Source organism: Gorilla gorilla, chromosome 16 (assembly GCF_029281585.2).
Source record: "Gorilla gorilla gorilla isolate KB3781 chromosome 16, NHGRI_mGorGor1-v2.1_pri, whole genome shotgun sequence".
Classification (NCBI taxonomy): domain Eukaryota; kingdom Metazoa; phylum Chordata; class Mammalia; order Primates; family Hominidae; genus Gorilla; species Gorilla gorilla.
The window spans coordinates 16,691,312-16,710,044 of NC_073240.2; positions in this window are offsets into that span (position 1 = coordinate 16,691,312).

The window sequence follows — 18,733 nt, forward strand, 5'->3', positions numbered from 1 at the left end:
TAATCTCTTAACCAGAGTGTCTGAATATTGCTTCTTCATGTAACTTGAGCTTCCTCACAACATGGAATCATACAGGTAGCTTGCCTGAGTGTTTCAGTTAATGGGTCAATGTATTGCCTTTAATAATCTTGCCTCAGAAGTCACATAGAATTACTTTAATGCTGAGTTGGTTTAAGCAATCACAGCCTGTCTGACTTCAGGGAGAAGAAACTTGATGTCTACCCTTTGATGTGAGGACATTCAAAGTACTCGTGGCTATATTTTTAAAAAGCCACAGTTATCTTCTTTTTAAAGAGACACCATATCCTTATTATCAGCAATAGAATCAGGATTTGAAAATAGTTCTTATGCTACATATGCATTTTTTATAATCATTCTTTCTATTATAATCTTTTTCAGAAAGGGTGAGGGGGTAAGGATTATGTTTCATACTTTCTCAAATTCTGTGCTCTATAAGCATTTTTATTTTTTGTCCATAATAGATTATGGTACAAAGTAACTCAAAACTAGAGTGTATAAACATAAAAACTACAAGTTTTCATGTCCAAGCTGTGGATAAGATATTCAAATATGAAAAAGATTTTGAATTTGTTTTAAAAATTAAGTCTTCTAATTTTGTAAAAAGAACTAAGATAATTGTCCACTAATCACTCATTAAATCTCCTCGTTAGTTCTACTTCCACAAAAGCTATTACCATCTATGATTAATTTGGATTTCAGAGGAAGAAAATACAGTTTGAGGAAAATGGATTGTGGAGCAATCTCAATGCTAACTACTATAAAATAGCTTATTACTTGAAAAATGAGGATATTGTATGAATTTTTGTAAGTCAATTGGTACCAGAAACAACATTTAAGTGATTGTAAATATGTCATATATAAAACTATCTTGTAAAGATGTTACGTACAGAGATATTACATGTTCCTAGCTTCTGCATTCAGAAAAATATCTTAACTGGAACAGGTTTAAGTTGGGTAATTGTAGTGTGTCTAATAATTTTAATACAAGGTAAAAACATTTTCTGTTGAAAATCAGTTTTAATATTGTTAGGTTTTATTTATATTTTGAAAATTTAAGGATTCTTGAATATTCTTAAGTAAATTGCAATTTAATGCAATTGTAGTTATACTCAGTAGTATAGTTACACTTGATTAAAGCCATTATAAAGGAAATGTAATCCCATACTGATTATCTTCACATTTCTTTTGGTTAAAGATCAGTTTATTTCATTGAGATAACAGTTCAGGAGAAAAGTTATTGACTACATGTATCTATAGTATTGTCTAAGCAACAGGAGTTTAGTTTGCATGTTTTTTATTTTTGAGAGTACATCAATGTAATAAAATGTATTTAAAATTGTACCCATATATACATAATGGTGTGTATATATATATATATATATATATATATTTTTTTTTTTTCAGCAGTGTTTTTCCTTGGAGATGATTCAATCAAATTGCAGAAGAGACACTTCTAATTAATTATTGGGAAGTACAAGCTAGGATTATTGTTTTCCTGAACGTTTGTGACTAGCAGTGATCTCTTACAGACGTGGGAGTCTGGACACTTGGACCTTAAATTGGAAATGGTTAAAAAATTGTTATCCAAAGAATGAAAATGGTTTGTTTGCCAAGTCTTTTTGTTTTGTTGTGTTTTGTTTTTTGAGACGGAATCTGTCACCCAGACTTGAGTGCAGTGGCGTGATCTCGGCTCACTGTAACCTCCACCTCCCGGGTTCAAGCAATTCTCCAGCCTCAGCTTCCTGAGTAGCTGGGATTACAGGCAACCGCCATAATGCCCAGCTAATTTTGTATTTTTAGTAGAGATGGTGTTTCACTATGTTGGTCAGGCTAGTCTTGAACTCCTGACCTCAATGAATCCATCTGCCTCAGCCTCCCAAAGCGCTGGGATTACAGGTGTATGCCACTGCGCCCAGCTGCCAAGTCTTTTTAATGTTAGTATTGCTGTTGAATATATCTGGTGTTTTCATTCAAGAAAATACTTAAAAGCCATTTTAAGGGCCGGGCGCGGTGGCTCACACCTGTAATCCCTGCATTTTGGGAGGCCGAGGCAGGCGGATCACGAGGTCAGGAGATCAAGACCATCCTGGCTAACACGGTGAAACCCCATCTCTACTAAAAATACAAAAACTTAGCCTGGCGTAGTGGCGGGTGCCTGTTGTCCCAGCTACTCGGGTGGCTGAGGCAGGAGAATTGCGTGAACCCTGGAGGCAGAGCTTGCAGTCCAGCCTGGGTGACAGAGCCAGACTCAGTCTCAAAAAAACAAAACAAAAAAAAACAAAAACAGCCATTTTAGGGTAAAAGAATCTTTCTGATAACTATCACTGTACACATCTTCCTGTTTCACTGATCCCTCTTCTCTCCTTTAGTTTTAACCTTTTGTGATAGCTCTTTATGCATCTTCTCCTTCTGGGGTCATTGAAGATGTGTTCTGTCTTATTGATGTCTGTTACCGCTAAGTACTTCTTATCCCTAGACAGGTGGTTTGATTTTATGACCACCCAGACAACTCTAAGTAAGATGCAAGCAATGTGCTACTTTCCCCTACTCTGCACTCATAAACTTCAAAGAGTCCCCTCTTGTGTTCTCATCTTCCAATAAGGATATAGACTTAGAACTTTTAAAATTGATGACCACTCTTTACTGCAAGAGTGGAATACTATATTGGACCATGATTACGGGCAAGATCACCTAAACAGAATGGATATCTTTAACTCTACACTGCGTGTAAGTACTCACTAGGCACTCTTCTAGTAGTGTCTCTACTTGATAGAGAAAAGTATTAGAAGAAAAATGAACAGCTTCATTCTCATGATTTCTAATATGTCATCATAAATATGAGGTCCTTCATTTCTGTTAAGTAGAAAACCAATGATGATACTGCTTACAGAAAACCATCTGTCCATGTTCATCTATATCAACAAACTTCCAGGCAATTTGCATGTGTGCAAGCTGTTATTTCTGTCTTTGCCAATGTTTAACAATGTCAGGTGATTCTACTTCTTCCCAGGCAGCATATTCTATAAAATTCTCAATGACATATTTGATACTCTGGAAAGATAATATTTTTATTCTTCACAGGGTAGAATATGCATTACAAATTCTGTAATCAGTAAAATACCTGCAATGAAATGTTTCAGTTTCATGTATGAATAATTATGGTTATCTAATAATCGAAAATATTTATATTTCAATTAGTTTTTTACTTAATACTTTGTATTACTTCCTTTTAATCAATCAAAAAGGAGGTATTACCTGTCCAAAGGAAGCTTAGCTATGTATTATGCATTGGAGACTACATTAAGGAATTCACTAGGCAATGAGTTCTAGGTGTTAAAAGGGACATTAATTTAAAAAAGAATATTAAAGATGCAAAATTTTTAAACCCTCTGTCTTACGTATTTCAGGATTGGTACTGGTAAACTAAAAGACATGTGAATAAAACGTTTAAAGAAGAAAATACTGTGTTGATTGAACAGTATTTATTTTTTCCCAAATGACTAAGCTTTCAAATCAGGGACTAATCATGAAGAACCACGACTTATCTTTAAATTAAAAACCATATTGAAATACTTTTTTCTGATTGAAGAGAGTTTTATTCTAAAAAGAAAAAAGTCTATGAAGCAAAAAAAAGAAAACATAGGCTCTCTTATGTTTGCTCAGGCAGAATTTACCTCTGCAACTCATATAATTGGTGCTATAATTATGTACAGATATATTTTGATACTTCAAAGAATCTATAAAATTCCCTAAATGAAAATTATTTTAGATTAAACATGATTTTAATGATCAAGACAACTTTTTTGTTTATAACCAAGTTAGATTATATTGCTTATGAAAGTTAGTTTTTTTATATTTTTATTCCATGGATCATGCAAAAAATCATGCTACACAAAGGATATCGTGTTTTCTCCTTTTTGCCTTATTACCATTTTTTTCTGTGCTTAATTCTGCCTTTGCTATGTAGTTTGGAAATATAAAGAATTACAGGAATTGCTCAGATGTCTTTTTTCAAACCTCCAGGTTGCCAATATATTCACCTCATCACTCTTATCTGTTTCCCACACATTCCTCTATGATCCTACTGAGCAGTATGTTTATTGTAAAATCTAACAGACCACCCACCTATGGTTTGCAGCATCAAACCATCGTGCCTCCTGTACACAATATATTAGAAAGTTGGGTTTGTATATATCAGAGTAGAAATATGTTTCATATATATTTGAGGCATACTGTTATATTTTTAAACAAATTATATTTTATTTAATTGAACCCACATGATTTTTACTATGACGTACTCACTGACCACCAAGTCTACTGACAGCCTCTACCAGAATCAAGATACACATAGGTAAATTATTTTGAATATCTTTTGAAATCTGGGGTGCTCAATTTGGTCCCCTCAGATTACCTTAATTTACTATACATCTATTGGTCATTGGCATACATTTTAAAATGAAATATAAAATTATACAAATATCTATAAGTTCTCTGCAACATCTTTTCCTAGCAGCATTTTACAGCAGAGGATGTTGCCAGTAGGGAGACAAAACAAAAAATAGAAACACTTCTTAAGCATACTTTTTTTACCTATCGTAACATGAATCTACTATCTTTTTTTATTTTTACTTTTGTATTCTGAAAAATTTTAAAATTGGTTATTACCACTGTCTCTCTGTTCTTTCCTAGTAATGTCCTTTTCCTTTATTGTCAGCATTTTAAAAAACATTCTTGATCTCTAACACCTTTCTAGAAAATTCTGCTGACAAGTGGCAGCTAGAACAAGAGGAGATTTAAAGAATTGTTGATAATGAAAACAATGAAGTACATATTTGGCATGGGCATGTTGCATGTTGACAGTATATCGTTGCATACATCTTTGAAATATTTTTCCTTTATGAAGTAATTGTCATCAAGATTGAAGCTATTGAATATATTTGCTGTATAACATTTTGTATAAAATATTTATATTGCTTTGAGCTGAACAGATATTTGCAATGAAATTGTCCTTAGCTAGAGATGTTTCGTCCATATTATTTCAATTTTATCTACTAACTGTCATTGGCAAAAATGTATCTAATACCTTATCTCTTTGCTCTTCTCTTTCCCCAAATCACATACAACTGAAAGATGCTAGATGTTAAGAGTTCTGGTGAAGTATTCTTCTAAAATTCTTTTTCATTTATGTCTAGAGGAAAAAAAATGTACAAAAATTCAGGATAGATTTTTCTCAAAGGTATAAAGAGTAGACCATATATATTTTTTCCAATAAATTTCTAAAGCTATATTTTAGAACTCAAAAAAGAAATATTTGCATTAAAACCATTATTCCCTTAAGTTTTTAGAGGATTCTGTTTGACTTTGGCATGAATAAAGTCCATTCTCTTATTTGCAGTGCTACTAGATATGAGGAGTTTTAGCAGAGATCCTGGAACAACTGCTGCCTATCACGGTGTAAAATCAATGACATGGAGTCCTGTAGAAACTATTTACTTTGCTATATCTCCTCAATATATGTATATACAAACAAGATCTTTGGCACTGGCTTGAAATCAAAAGCAAGAGGTACACACGGAAGCATCAAAAACTATTAAGTATATACAAAAATAGTTGAATGCGTACCTCCGTTAGCAATGTTAACAGAGTTTGTGTCCCACAACCACTAGATTTTGCTACCCACAATTATCAGACCAAATTAAAGTAATACGAACACAACATCTGCACTCAAGGACAGTATCATTGCAAATATCTGCTCATTTCGAAGCAATATAGATGTTTTATACAAAATGGCACATAGTAAATATATTTGATAGATTAAATCTTGACACCAATTACTTCATAAAGGAGCAGATGTTGTCAAATATTTATGTAATGATGTATCTTCAACATGCAGCTTGTGTTCCTTTAACATAGTAAATGCTTTCTTCTGAGAGAAAAGGGCCCTTGATTCATCTATTTACTCATTCTTGCTGGAAAATTTCACAAATACAGGAAGAAGAATGAATCTAATAATTTTCTTTCTTTTCTTTTTTTTTTTTGACAGAGTTTTGCTCTTGTTGCCCAGCCTGGAGTGCAATGGCACAGTATTGGCTCACTGCAACCTCTGCCTCCTGGGTTTAAGCGATTCTCTTGCCTCAGCCTCCCGAGTAGCTGGGATTATAAGTATGCGCTACCACTCCCGATTAATTTTGTGTTTTTAGTACAGACGGGGTTTCTCCATGTTGGTCAGGCTAGTCTTAAGCTCCCGACCTCAGGTGATCGCCGCTTCAGCCTCCCAAAGTGCTGGGATTACAGGCGTGAACCACTGCGCCCGGCCAAACCTAACAATATTTTAGAACCTCTTTTATGCAAGCCAGACATTGTCCTAAGCATTTTAGAGACACTATCATGTATGTGTTTGAAAAAATTATCTCTATGAAAGCTAATGTTTCTAAACTGTGAAAGATACCTTATTTGCTCCTTCAAATTCATGTGCCACTTTTTCCTTGCAATTACCTTTTTTAACGTACATTTTGTCTTCTGGGTCCTCTGACTTTTAAATGGCCTCAGCTCATGGTGAACCCTTAACGGGAGCTGCGAAGGATGAAGAGTCAGACCAATATACTAATTCATCTCGCTTCTTCCCTGTAAGTAGCTACATCTTTAACCACTGATTCAAACAAAGCACAGACCGTACAGGATGTCTTACTTCTGATTATGAGTAATGCACTTTCTACCTCAGATGTGCTTGTGGTAAGGAAATGGCTGCTAGGAAGTGACAGGTTACTTCGCTATCCTTTGTGGTATCTCTAGCCCAACCCTAATCCATCCATTTGTAAATTAACCCTTAAGGAATTATACAAGTCTCCGTGTTCTATGTGTACTGCTTGTGAACTGACATTCGTGTAAACTATTGAGAATTCGAGAAGCTTAACCCAAACAGTGTTTGGACATCTTATGGAAATAGAGGGTGTGTCTCCACATTTCTATGAATATTAAGAGTGTTGATTTTTACTCTGTTGATTTTTAGCTTCTGTAAAGGTAATTTTTATTTTTGTATACTTATTTTTATCATATGACTATTAATTGCTCCCAGGTAATGTGGACTAAAAGGGCTTTCCTGGTTTATGCACACTCATGCACACATATACACAGATATGTATGCACAAGTGAGACATTTGCAATTGTAAAACCTACTACGGAGTGAAAAGGAAAGGGCATAGGCAAAATGCCATGGCTTACCTACAACTACAATTTGGATATCAGATATTTGTCTTTTTGTCTTTCTTCATAGAATTGCTTTGACTGCTCAGACTTTTAGAGGCTCCAAATGAATTTTAGAATAGTTTTTTTTTTTTTGTAATTCTGTGAAAAGTTGGTATTCATAGTTTCGTAGGGATAGCATTGAATCTGTAGATTGCTTTGGACGATATGGCCATTTTAACAATATTGATTCTTCCAATTCATGAGCATGGAATAATTTTGCATTCGTGTCATATATGAGTTATTTTACCAGTGTTTTACAGTTTTTAGAGATCTTTTGGTATTTTAATGTTTGTAATTATTTTAAATGAGATTATGTTCTTGTTTTCAATCTTAGCTTGAACGTTGTTGGGGTACACAAATGTGACTGATATTTGTACATTGGTTTTGTATCCTGAAGCTTTCCTGAAATAATATATCAGTTCAGGAGCCTTTTGTAGGAGTCTTTAGGTGTAGAATAATATCAGGTGAAGAGAGATAGTTTGACTTTTTTTTTCCATTTGGATGCCCTTTTTTTTTTTTTTCCTCTTGCTGATTCCTCTGGCTAGCACTTTCAGAACTATGTTGAATAGGAGTGGTGAGAGTGGCCATCCGTATTTTGTTCCAGCTCTTAAGAGAATGCTTCCATTTTTTGCCTGTTCAGTATGATGTCAGCCATGTGTTTGTCATAGATGGCTGATATTAAGGAACATGTTCCTTTAATATCTAGTGTCTTGAGAATTTTTATCATGAACAGATAATGGATTTTATTGAAATATTTTTCTGCATCTCTTGAGATGGTCATATTTATTTTGTTTTAAATTCTGTTTATGTGGTAAATCACATTTATTAAATCCCACATGTTGAACCAACCTTGCATCCCAGGAATGAAGCCTACTTGATCTTGGTGAATTAACTGATGTGCTATTCAATTTGCTTTCCTAGTAATTTGTTGAAGATTTGTGCATCTCTATTAATCAGAGATATTGGCCTGTAGTTTTCTTTGCTGTTGTTGTGTCTTTGCCAGGCATTGGTATTAGGGTGATGCTGGCTTTATAAAATGACTTGTGGGAGAGTCCTTTCTTCTTAATTTTTTGAAATAGTTTCAGTAGAATTTGTAACAACTCTTCTACATATGTCTGGTAGAATTTGGTTGTGAATCCACTTGGTCCAGAGTTGTTTTGATTAGTAGTTTTTTTTTTTTCTAATCACTGATTCAATTTCAGAACTCAATATTGGTCTGTTCAGTGTTTCAATATCTTTCCGATTCAATCTTGGAAGACTGCATGTTCTCAGGAATTTATTTCTTCTAGATTTTCTAGTTTGTATGCATAGAGGTGCTTATCATAGTCTCTGAGGATCTTTTGTACTTCTGTGCGATTGGTTGTAATGTCACCTCTGTTGTTTCTGTTTTTGCATAGACCTTCCCTCTGTTCTGTTAATCTAGGTAGTGATCTAACAATCCTGTTTATATTTTCAAAAAATAAACTTTTGGCTTTGTTAATTGTTTGTACGGGTTTTGGGGTCTCAATTTCATTCAGCTCCACAATGATTTTAGTTACTACTTCTCTTCTGCCAGCTTTGGAGTTAGCTTGTTATTCTTTTTCTGGTTCCTCTAGATGGTATGTTAGATCTTTAGTTTGCGATCTTGCTAAATTTTTGAGGTAGGTGTTTAGCTATAAACTTTCCTCTTAACATCGCTTTCACCATATCCCAGAAATTTTAATATGTTGTGTCTCTCTTCACTTATTTCAAAGAATATTTTTCATTTCTGCCTATATTTTGTTGTTTCCCTGAAAGTTATTCAGGAGCAAGTTGTTTAATTTCCTTGCAATTTTGTGATTTTAAGATATCTTCTTGGCATTGATTTATATTTTTTCCTCTGTGTTCCGAGAATGTGGTTGGTATGACTTCTATATATTTTTTTAATTTATTGAGACTTGCTTTATGGCTGATTATGTGGTCCATCTTGAAATATGTTCTATATACAGATGAGAAAAATGTGTATTTTGTCGTTGATGAATGGAAAATTCTGTACATGTCTATTAGGTCCAGCTGACCAAATGTCAATGTTAAGTCCAGAATTTCTTTGTTAGTTCTCTGCCTTGATGATTTGTCTAATACTGTTGGTGAGTTGTTGAAGTTTCCCACAGTTATTGTGTGGGCTGTCCAGGGCTCCTTGTAGATCTAGAAGTATGTGTTTCATGAATACGGGTGCTCCAATATTGGGTGCATATGTAATTAAGATAGTTTAGTCTTGTTGAATTGAACCCTTTATCATTATGTAATGCCTTTCTTTGCTCTTTTTTACCTTTTATTGGTTTGAAGTCTGTTTTATCTGATGTAGGAACAGTGACTTCTACACTTTTATATTTTCCATGTGTGTGGTAGATCTTTCTGCAACCCTTTACTTAGAGCTTATGGATGCCATTACATGGGAGATGGGTCTCTTGAAGACATCAGATAGATGGGTCTTTTTTTTTTTTAATGTTGATCATATTTTAGAAAGGTATTGAGAAAAGTTGTCTTCCTGACAAATGTCATACTTTTGTAAGTAACAACTTGAGATTCACATCACAGAATTTGCCATAGAGGTTGAGCAATAATAGCCTTTTTTTGAGTAGGCTTGTAGCTTCTCTAAAAATTCAGAATCTGGCCGGGTGCGATGACTCACGCCTGTAATCTCTGCATTTTGGGAGGCTGAGGCAGGTGGATCATAAGGTCAGGAGATAGAGACCATCCTGGCTAACACAGTGAAACCTCGTTTCTACTAAAAAAATACAGCAAATTAGCCAGGCGTGGTGGTGGGCACCTGTAGTCCCAGCTACTCAGGAGGCTGATGGAGGAGAATGGCATGAACCTGGGAGTTGGAGCTTGCAGCGAGCCGAGATTGTGCCACTGCACTCCAGCCTGGGTGATAGAGTGAGACTCCGTCTCAAAAAAAAAAAAAAAATTCAACACCTAAAACTTTACTTTCTTCTAATCAGTTTATTTTGATGTGCATCATAAATTAATAACAAAAGGGGTAGATATTTTATTGAGCTATGGTTCCTGAATCAAAACCACAATCTGGAGGTTTCCGTCTCTTCATAGAAGTAGTTAAAACTCAGTGCATGTTGCTAGACGTCATTTAAATGATCTTCATTCTTCTCTGTCCAAGAGCAATGTGAAGTATTAGGCCAGAAAGAGAGATATGAATAATCTTTTCCCATGCACCCCATGCTGGTCACAGAAGCTGGCTCTTTAAAGTTTGAGTAACTGTCACTTTGTCAGGCATGGTTATAAAGTTTCCAGAAAGAACTAGTAAGGAGCATTAATATCAGATTTCCCCAGATGCCAATTTTGTTTTCTGCTGTATCTCACTCCTCTTTGAATTTCCTCATACAATTTTCCATTTAAAATTGAGAATCCAGCTTTCTTGATCCTATAATAAACACATTTGTCTTTATTTGATACAACTTCTCCTGGCAAGCATATTGATTTTTTTTCTTTTCTTTTACAAATAGTCTGGCATTTTATAAAAAGACACATTAAAATATCTTTATGGATAGGCACATGATCTGATATCTGAGCTTTAGCAGTTAACTCTTCAATATTTAATGTATATCATTCAACAGGTATTATCCACTTCCTACTTGGAAATTAAACACTTTTCTGCTACATATCTCATCTCAATTAATAAATCTAATTGTGCATGCTGAGGTTTATTACTTGCAACACTCCTTTAACAAGTACAACTGACTCAGGAACATATGGTAAAAATACTACTTAACTCTCTTAATAACTAGCTTATAACCAGTGTGAGCAAGTAAATATTTGAGAATCATCTCTCCACCGGGCGCCGTGGCTCACACCTGTAATCCCAGCACTTTGGGAGGCTGAGGCGGGTGGATCACGAGGTCAGGAGATCGAGACCATCCTGGCTAACACGGTGAAACCCCGTCTCTACTAAAAACATACAGAAAAAATTAGTCGGGCATGGTGGCGGGCGCCTGCAATCCCAGCTACTCAGGAGGCTGGGGCAGGAGAATGGCGTGAACACGGGAGGCGGAGCTTGCAGTGAGCCCAGACTGCGCCACTGCACTCCAGCCTGGGTGACAGAGCGAGACTCCATCTCAGAAAAAAAAAAAAAAAAGAATTATCTCTCAAAATTAAGTTTTATATGCAACTTTTTTAATGTTTTACTAATATAAAGACGCATAGCATATAACGCACAAGTAATAAAATATTAGTTCCCTTTTCAGGGGGAGTTTTTGTTAATTTTTGCCAAACTCTTAAATCCATAGATAACTGACTGCAATTAGCAAATGAATAGAGTTTCAATATGAATATTGGTTACTATTTTTATGTACATTAGTGGTAAGATAAAAGTAAAATTAAAACCTTTACTTGTTCACCAATGATAGAATCCCTTTTCTGAGAATCATGAATTTTTTAATACAGGGATATGTCCTTGTATGTTGGGGCTGTTCACAATGTAATGGTTACAGACACAATTTAAAAAATAATTTGCATTATTAGCATACTTTTATTCATTCTTTATTTTTACTTTTATTAATTACTTTTATTAATTCTACACAATCAAAATATTAAATCTAACCCTGATATGCGGTGTTAATTTTCATGCTGTAAATATTCTCTTCATGACTGAATTACAAGGTACAACCTAAGGCCACTAATAGGAAGCTGGAGAGATGCACATTAGCTTGCCATTATATACTGTTGCCGTGATACAAACGTCATCTATGTAAATATTTTTGGTAGCATAAATCACAGCAAAATATAGCAAAATACTTAGGAAGTGATGAATTTAAGTAATTTATTTTCCTTATTTTTAATATAATTTAATTATAAATTAACATGTTTATTTTTAATAATTTCTGTGTCTAAAAATGACCTCAAAAATTTCTAAAAATTTAATAGTTGGATCTCACAAGTTGATATGAGATAGCTCTCAAACACAATTGTGTATAACTAAAAAGTCTAGAATTATAGCTAATTTAAAGTCAGGAAATAAAATGATGCGGTCAGAATTTTATTTCTCTTATCTAGGGAACAGCTAAGATTTAATTTTATGTCTAGATTGGGTCACATGTTCATATCTGGACAAATCAATTACAACCATCCAGTTGGAATCCCCTGGTCAGAACTGGGTCATGGACAAATTCTAGAATTTACAGATTTACTAGGTTCACCTAAACCTCGTTGATTCAAACTTAAAAACATTATTCTATCAAAGAAAATTGGTGAAAAGAATTGCTAAACATTTATTGTACACTCTTTCCAAAAATATATACCTACAGTATAAAATACTAACTAGTAATGACAATGTTTATTGAAAATTTACTATATTTCAAACACTCTGCTAAAAACTTTTACATATTTTCTCATTAGATAAAATAATACAACTTTATCATACATATTATTTATCTCCATTTTAAATATAATTAAGTCTCTAGTTATATCTTCCTATTTAAGATCACGTATGGAAAGTATTAGCATGGTGCAAAAGCAATTGCGGTTTTGCCACTAAAAGATTACTTTTAGTTTGTAATAGTAGATTGTAATATGTGTTAAAATCTGTATTCCAATCTTGAGTCCAAAACTTACATTTTTACATATAGAATGCAGCACACTTAGTGAACCCCACATTCTCATCATTAAACGTCCATTCACTTTTGTTCATGGCACTTTCAATCATAATGTCATAGAATATTTTAGCTGCAGAACAAAGCTACCCATTGCCTAGAACATGAAAATAAGTGAGAGGCACTGTCAATCTAGGATGAAAACAGTAGAACATGGTTCTAATGTATGAAGAATGTCTTCTTTAGGAGATCAATAAATAGAAAGTTGATCAGACAAAAACATGTGATTGACTAAGTTTGAATAATGAAAAAAGAAAGACTAGAGTGGCAAGTAATGAGCTGAAGCTGGGGACACATGAAAAAGTAGTAGAAAAAACTTACCGAAGGAAAAGTTGCAAATGCCTTTCTTTTTGTTTATTTTAAGTCTATATGGCTTGATTAAGCTTTTCTTCCCAAATCCATATATTCCAGGTAGATACAGTGAACTTCATTAGATTTGCTTCCAACAGTTTGTAGTCATTGTTTAATTGGGGATTTTTCTGCTACTCCAAATATCATATGGAATCCCAGTCATCCCTTAGTGTCTTTTTTAAAAATGAATTTGCCAATATTTTATAGGTAATACAAGTCCAGAATAGTAAAATTATCCAATAAAAGCAAGCCAACTAATCAATTAATCTGAAAATAAAATTGTCTCCTGAAATTCTACTATGTAGGGGTCATTGCTGTTAAACATTAGGGCCCTCCACTATTGTGGGGCCAATTTAGTTCTATACACTTTCTGATACTCTCAACTGTGTCACTACAACATGTATCCCTTGTCCTGAACACCAAGTCTTTTTCTGGTTCTTCTACTCCCTCAAATTCTTAAAATTAGACCCAATATTGTCTGAAGAACTTGGGGGTGGGAATTAGGATGTTATCAATGAAAATGATGTAATCTAAAGGACACTGGATATCTTTAGATACATATTAACATAGATGAAATATGGCTAGCAACATAGTTAGAAGCATAAGATATTGTGAACAGAAAAGAAGATGAAATTATCTAAAATCGGAAGTATAAAAAAATCAAGGACATCGGAAGTGAGCCTAGGGGAGCAAAGTTTACTCTGTTTTTTAAATAATAATTTTCTTTCATTTAATAATATATTCTTTAGAAATTATAAGGCTAGGTATTAAAACTTGTGATATCAGTGTGCCCAAATTATGTCTACCGATTGGAGATTCTCACTTCTATCTTTTCAATTTATGTTTTAGAAAAATTACTTGTTCCTGTTTAAATGTATATTCATCCCAATATAAAATACACAAATAAAATGATGTAGTAGACTCAATACTTTAAGAAAAAAACTTAAATTCTAACATTCTGTAGTTCTTCCACATCTCATTTGTAAAACAAGTAACTGGTTTTTAAATTAATGCCCCATAAACAGGTTAAATTTATTTTTAAATTTGCCCTGCAGAGAAAGGGGTGTTGTAGCATTTTATTTTCAACATATAAAATCAATCTAGATATTGAAATAACCTTGTCATTGGCAGATATTCTAACAGATGATCTAAACACTAATTTTTGCCTATGATTTATAGCAATTTTTGATTTGAATCTGTAGGATCTAAAATACTTTTTACGCTGAACACGACACCAAACAGTGCAAGACTTTAAGCTAAAAGTAGCTAGGAAATGTACAGGGACTCTTAAGGTGTTTGAAACACAGATTTTACGAGGCTTATCCTCTGCTGAAAGAAAAAAAATCATTTCTTCATTTCCAATAATGTCAGAATAGATAGGCCATTGTTGCACACATAACTGAGTCTGACTGTAAGAATGAATTATGCCAGGTGAAATCCTCTAAATGCTTACTTAACGCTGTAGGATGAAAATGTACAAGCAAGAAAAGTTGCAAAGCAACCCTTGGGGGAAGGAAGAGAGTATCAACATCACAATGAAATCTGCATTTGCCATTTTAAGTCAGATAGTGTAACAGGAATTAGAGAAGCCTGCTGTGTTTAAAAATCATCTTTTGCCCTTGTGTGTATGTGTTTCAGCATTGAAATAGTCGTCTTTCAAATATGATTTGATAGCATAATTAAAGTACCACTAGCACAACTTTCGAAGCTAAGCTTTTCCTTTCTCTAGTGCACTTAGAAATTTTTTCACTTGTGTTTGTGATAGCCCAGACCAATTGACTTAGAATTCCCTGCCTGATATTGTAAAGAATTTACTTCTATTTATGTCTTTTAACACATAAAATGTTCTAAACTGTCACATCTAATTATGGTAGCATGTAGGCAATGAAGCCTAACAGGACATCTGACTAAACTAGATGTGCCATGTTAGTATCACAATACATCAAATTTGATATAATGCCCTTTTTTCACTTTATATTATAAAATATTTGATTTTGCTTTTTCATATTTTTTGGTTTTAGATTCAGTAATATATAAAAATATCGTTTTAAAATTTAGTGAACCCAAGACCTAACGCCTTGAAGTAATTAACAAGACGACATGTCTTTGCCTGTGCATATGCATGTAAACATATTTATGAATATAGTCATGTTGGAGGGCGTGATTTACACAGCATCTTTTAGATATTCAGAGGGTACTTTGGAGCAGCCTATACTTCTGATTTTTAGCAATGTTCTTGCAAATCAGTCATTCAATTCTACTGCAATAAGATTTAAACAGTCCAAGTGTGGCTGTGTATTCATATGCTTCTCCTTGTGTCCCTCTCCCCTCCGACCACCCCAAGGCTCTGGTAAAGACATTTTTGTTTTTGTTCTCCAGACTCCTTATATAGGTCTAATCTATTACTCTTTATTCACCAATGTCTGTATATTGCAGTGACTAATTTCTTACTATTCCTCTACCGAGACTCTTCTGCAAAATTCTTGGGAAAATGAATTCATTAAGTCTTCTTACATTCTGGTTGCAGTTTATGGTTGGCGCTTAGATTTTGGGATTCAAGTCTACCATTCACAGCCTAGAGAGACAAACATGATAGCAGTTGTTTTCTTTTGGATAAAGGAGTTAAGATTTCTTCCAAATAAACAGTTGGGGAAAAAGCAGATATATTTATTAGTCCTTATTTAAGAGTTTATTGATTCTGTTTAAGAAAATCATTAAAAACATCAAAAAAAAAACTGTGGAAGGAACTTTCAATGCTGAACATTGAACATTGAAACTTGAACGTTAAAGCATGAACATTGGCTTTCAAACACACCAACAAAACAATTATATATATGTAACTTTCACTGTATGAATTTACATGCCAATTTGTACATTTCTCTTTGTAGAAAAGAAAACATGAAAGATTAATATATTGTTTTATAGGCCATTAACAAGTGCTGTATTTTATCTAGCAGTCTTATTTTAACATTTCTCCCCACATTATCTTTATATGCCAGTTCCACAAAATGTATTTTAAACCAGTTTTACCTTCTTTTCGGGTCCTTCATTAATGAGTTCTATATAATCTTAAAATATGTTTATCCTAGGTTTGTGTGAGAATCATCTTTTTAATATTAAACTTCTAAATTTTGGTTATGTCCCAGATAAAAGATGAAAAGAAGTAATTATACTTTTGAGGCATTTTTTAATTCCAATTAATGTCTAATAAATCTATTAAATTTAGTTCAAGAAATATTTATGGAATGACTACTTATACAGGTAATGTGATAGCACCTGAAAGGGGAAAGGTTTCCTTGTCCACCTTGCAGGGCATGTGACAGGGGAAGTGGCTTGCTTCTTCAGTGCCCTGCTGCTCAGACCTCTCAGGGAGGATACAGATGGGCAGGCTATGGGGCTCCGACCCCACGGCAGTGTCCAGGGGTGAATGTTTACAGCTCCTGAAGCCCCAGTGAGCGAGTGATATAGGGTGCTCTTTTAGTTTTGCCATCTATAGGCTTGTGTTAACCACCTCAATTACACCCCCTACCTTGTTGCAAGGACAGAGGGCTTTCTGTACCCCAGGTTCTTGCCTTGATGTGCTGGAAGAATTGGCTCACACCTGGGCTTGGAGAATTAGTACAAGGTTTTATTTAGTGGCAGTCTCTCTCAGCAGATGAGGGAGCCAGAAGGGAGATGGTTTTTCCCTGATGTGGGGCCGTGGAGCTTCTCCAACTGCTCTGGCCAAATTCTGCATCATTCTGCTGGCCGATGGCCTGCTGACCTGCCGGTATCTTCCACCTGCGTGCTCCTCTTGACATCCTCTTTATGTATAGCTGCTTGTGTGTCTGCCTGCTAGGGTCTCAGGGATTTTTACAGACACAGGATGGGGCATAGTGGCCGAGGGTGGTCTTAGGAAATGCAACATTTGGGCAGAAGCCCTAGCCAGGGACCATGTCTTCCTTTACCCAGCACTTCCCTTTTCCACTTCTGTATCATTTAAAGGGACCATGACCTTCCCTTCCCAGCACTCCCACGTCACAGCTACTCATAAAAAGTGGCTACTATCTGGTCGCTTCACTCCAAGAGATCCACATAAGAAAATTTAAAAGAAGATATACAAGATAATAAATGATAAATATTTATAGATAGTCATAATAAAGTGGATCATAAGAAAGGTGAAAGGCTGTAGAAACAGATTAAATAAAAATAACTTTACAAATTCAGAGGATATACCATTCCTACTAAAAATTAAGTACATATTCAACTTATGTTAAAAATCACACTGTAACCACTCTTCTACTCTCGATGAAATCAACTTTTCTGTCAAATTTAAAGGATGGTACTGTACAGCATTTCTCACTAACCATATTTTTTCAACCTTTTTCTTTCTATTCTAACAACCCTTTAATTTTCTCAACATTCTTGGCTGATGCCTCTTACTTAATGCACCAAGTATTCAACAGTCAGCTACTTGGAACTTGACTGATATGGTGGATATGGATGTTTCCACTGCCATTAAGGACATCAATTGTAACTGAACAGTAACCACAGACAAAAAGTCTTATGAGAAAATAACTAGTTCTCCATAATTTAACACTCTTAGTAAAAACTACCCATGACTTCATTATGTAACATTCTTTGTTTTGGTATAAATATGAAAAAAATCAGATTCATAACACATTTGTCTTGAATTTTTTTTGCTCATAAAGAAGAATTTTATCAGGAATGCTCACCACTTCTACTGCCTGAGCTTTCTATTAGGCATGATTTTAGATGCAAAAATGTTTCTTAAATGAGGTTTTATATTAATCTCCCATTATACTCAAGCACTCCCTAACATAAAAAACCTCACAAATACATAGTAAGTTTGAAGATAACAGATTTATCATTTTGATTTTCAATAAAAAGTACTTTATCCTATTTTACTTAGAAGAGAATAGCATATTTAGAAATGAAAAAGTTTTCACTTTTTAATGCTACTAGTTAAAAATAGTTAACTTTATTTTATAGTACTTAAGACAAAAATGAAATACTTGTAAATATTACAGATACATTTTTAAGTTGACAAAGTATTCTCAGCCATTTAAAGTTATAATCTGTCAAAGACAAAATATGCCACTACAGAGGATCCAAGATGATAGGTCTGATCTGTCAGTCATGAGGGTTTATAACAAATAGTATAGATTGAAGCAGATCAAGCATGAAGTCGAAGAAAATCATCTAATGCTCTGTTGTGTTGGCAAATTCCAAAGGTGTGGAGATTATAAAATTAGAAAGTGGCAAGTGAATAGTTTGAGAGACAGTGGGCTCATCAATGGAGACATGACATAAACAACAGAATTACTTTACAAAACGAAAATGGACATTTGTCAGAGACTATCATCCCACTTATAATTGCTTTAACTAGTGCACAAATGACTTCCTAAGATGACAGGTATCAGTCTGTCATCAACCTTTCTCTGCAGTGATGCATAGAACAGATGGTGTTAAGGTATCCAATGGAAGTGTCA